The sequence below is a fragment of the Chenopodium quinoa genome, unplaced genomic scaffold, assembly GCF_001683475.1.
Source record: "Chenopodium quinoa cultivar QQ74 unplaced genomic scaffold, ASM168347v1, whole genome shotgun sequence".
Lineage (NCBI taxonomy): Eukaryota > Viridiplantae > Streptophyta > Magnoliopsida > Caryophyllales > Amaranthaceae > Chenopodium > Chenopodium quinoa.
The window spans coordinates 8,284,810-8,288,622 of record NW_018743955.1 but is presented as its reverse complement, the minus strand read 5'-3'; the positions used below and the strand labels follow the sequence as shown (position 1 = coordinate 8,288,622).

General features: G+C 37.3%; 1 long non-coding RNA gene across 1 annotated transcript; it reads right to left on the bottom strand.

The window, feature by feature from the left end:
- Positions 1-203: 203 nt before the first annotated feature.
- On the bottom strand, positions 204-1,282 carry LOC110689572. The gene is made up of 3 exons (XR_002504920.1): positions 1,184-1,282; positions 829-1,073; positions 204-227 (listed from the first exon to the last, which is right to left on the bottom strand). It is a non-coding gene; the product is annotated as an uncharacterized LOC110689572 (long non-coding RNA).
- Between the last annotated feature and the right edge of the window lie 2,531 nt (positions 1,283-3,813).

Genomic DNA, 3,813 nt, shown 5'->3' with positions numbered 1-3,813 from the left:
ATAATTAAAAACCAAATGCAATACAACAAATAAAGTGTGATATATACATAAATACAAACAATACTAATAACTAGTCAATATTGTAGTCTAAAAGTTAATAATTAACAAAGTATAAATTCAAAATGATGCCACATTTACAAATTGAAGGTGATGAAAGATGCCAACATGTCTCGAACTTAATTAAGATCCTTGCTTGTTAACGCATCTCCCTTTTGCACCTTGCAAAACTTAGAATATATATAAATTATGTTAGAATAAATTAAATTAATTAGTTAAGTTAAACATGTGAGTAATAAATATGTAAAAAATTAAATACTTAGGTCAAAACGGTCAAAAAGAAGGCCTAAAAGACTTCTACTTGCCCATTTTCTACATTTTTAAACAAATGACCAAATTCTTTCTCATAACATGTCAATTATACTTAGTTATAGGTGGCTAAGCCTTGAAATCACAGAAAAGGGCATTTTACTAAGTTTAAGGTCGCATTTTCATCCAAAATAGCCTAAATAAGGCCTATTTGACTTCTACTTGCCCATTTTCTACATTTTTAAACAAATGACCAAGTTCTTTCTCATAACATGTCAATTATACTTAGTTATAGGTGGCTAAGCCTTGAAATCACAGAAAAAGAGCATTTTACTAAGTTTAAGGTCGCATTTTCATCCAAATTAGCCTAAATAAGGCCTAAATGACTTCTACTTGCCCATTTTCTACATTTTTAAACAAATGACCAAGTTCTTTCTCATAACATGTCAATTATACTTAGTTATAGGTGGCTAAGCCTTGAAATCACAGAAAAAGAGCATTTTACTAAGTTTAAGGTCATACCTCATCAAGATGTATGGTGTTGGTACAATGAGTCGCTATGTCAAGCATGAATCTCATCACGTATAATCCACAATCAACTCCATTATCTTTTTGTGGGCACTAGCATAGGAACAAATCAAATGAATCAAACGTCACATAAAATCCACAATTGTTTTAGCAATGTTTATTAAGATAATCACAATATGATGTGGCATTACCATAGGTGATTTCCATGTAGGACCCCGTGGAGCACGACCATGTATCTTCTTCATAATACTATAGGAAAGTAAATTCAAATTTGATTAGTTTGACTACTAAATGAGTTAGGTTAAGATAATCAACACTAGGTAGCTATATTTACTTTTGTAGTACATACATCACGAGGTACTTCTTTGTTGATCGAGCTGAATCAAGGTGAAAGATTGTGTTATTAGCAGGACAAATCACCATGAGGAACCAATGAAACCTACATAAATTCACAATACACAAACGAACAAATCAATAATTAGGGTACAACAAATAATTCAAATGTAGAAAGAATTGAATTACACATGGTTAAACATACTCCTCATAACATGGGGCGAATATGAACTTGTCTCCCGCACGCATTGATTCCCTAATACTATGATTAACATAATACATCACCTCGGGGGAGTTGTGTAAGATTCTAGTCTCGGATGTCTGTTCGGGGCATAACCACCCAACTTTACTAGGGGAATCAGTGTCACTTATGTGCTCCCGTAGTGCTCTACGTGCATTTACAATGAAAAATTAATTGACATATATATGAAGGATAAACAACACTAATATGAATAACATAATTAATTTAAGTGGCATGTGCTCGTACCTCATGAATATTTGAATGAGAGAAATGTTAAGCATTGAACCTCTTAAAAATTCCTTCACATCTTGTTTGTTTAACCATGCACTTGCATCCTCATCATAATGGAACATTGCCTTAGGAAGTGCAATTTCAATGGGATCGTCACTAGGCAAATGACTAAAACGATTGTGTAGAAAAGTTAAATCCTTAGTGAGCGATTGAAGGACATTGTCTCCAACAAGTGGAGTAGGTTGCATGGCTGAACCTTTCGAAGAATTCTTTTTCGACACTTGTTCACTCTTCGACCCTTGTTAACTCATCTTCTTTGTAGGTTTATCAACGCTTTTAGGCTTCTCCACCTTCCTTCTCTTTGATGGTTGACTTTTTTTTCGAAATCTGATCAAAACAAAGATAATTAGAGTTCAAAAATTTTTGGCCGGGGTTTAAGCTAGTAAGTACGCATGCAGATTTGTTATTTTGCACAACATCAAAATAAATATTACCTCGTTGATCAACCTCACTCAAGCACGTGGCCATTGCACATAGCTACCCTTTGCTTCCCAAAGAAGAGTAATCCCATCATCCACTATAGGCACCGGTAGTGGGATGTTTTCAATCCCAGCAATGTAAGAATTGATCCCGACCGAGTAATGTTGTGGCCTAAGCGATTGGAAATGGACCGTATCACCAGTCGTCGCTTGTGCACTACCATACGCCACCAACTGCAACTCTCCTCCATTTGATAGACCCGGGGCTAGAAGTGTACACTCAGTCTCTACCTACACCAGTAACGAAATTCACTTGTAAAAACTGAAATTATCAAAAAGGGTCTTTTCCTACACAATTGATCATGTAACGAAATTCACTATGTTAAAACCAAACACGCTCCCTCGAATCCTAAATTCACCTCTTAATCTGGAAATTCATGGGGTGTTGGATTATCAACCTCCCTCGAGTCCGCATGTGTGGGAGTAACAACCTGCAATAATTAATCAATAATGCCACATTAGATCTCACGTAACTCACTAGCTAGGCCAAAACTAATAGATAGAAAACTACCTCATGTATCTCCTCTTCTCCATGTCTCTCATCTTCTCCTTGTCCTTTTGGGTGACTATTGGAGTCGACCGGTGTAGTCGAGGGGAACGACAAGGGTAAGTTCATTTGCTTCGCCCAAGCATTGAATTCACCTATTAACTCATTGCGAACTTGTTCCTTAATGGATGCCACCTTGGCATCCAATTCTTCCGGTGAGTTAACACTTGCTCGAGATCTTCCCATTTTTGTGTATTCTGAACCCATCACCTTCTCCCATCCTAGAAACGTCCCTCCCATACCTACTACCCGGCCTGGATGGTAGGGCTTTCCTAAAGCCAAGGTGAAGGGCTCTTTCTCTATAGTCGGGACCAGCTTGCCTTCAACAACTTCTGTAGTGTACTCAAGTTGTAGCATAAGAAAAAATGTTAACATGAATACATATAATGTTTTTGTATGGTAAAGTTATGCTAAAGTTTCAAATAGCTTACAAGTTTATCAGCCACTTTTTTTTCCGGTTCCTTGATGACCCATTTTCCGGTGTCCATATCAAAGGAATGTAGAGAACAAATGAAATCGCCAGCACGACTAACCAACGTAGTGATCGTGGAGTTGGAGGGTTCTTCGGATGACCCTTGAGTCAAAGTGGGGTATATACCCTCCTTCTACCAAGTTTGCCTCCATTCACCAAATGTCTTGGCCCCCGTATGATGGCGGTACTCCTTCTTCAATGAATTTGCCTTGTTTTGCTCTCGAATTTCCTACATAAATAGTAATGTTAGCATCATTACTGCAAAAAGAGTCAATATATTATACAATTCTCATTAGATTTAGTAGTTCTTACAATTGCTTTGGGTCGAGTTTTTTTAATAACAAAGTCTTTCCACTCGTCCTCCGTCACGCTTGGCCATTTTTTCCACGGTGGGTCTTGTTCCTCAACATCTTCCTCATTTCCACCTTCACCATCATTTCCCTTGGAAGCTTTCTTCTTGTGTTTCTTTTTCTTATAGATCCATCCACTCGTCAAGTGGATCTTGAAGCCTTTGAATCTCTCCGCTAGTAAAGAATCAAACACCCTTCTCTTCTGGGGATCATTAGGAATACGAAACAGCTTCCGCAATCACAGATACAAGCAATTATTATTTTCC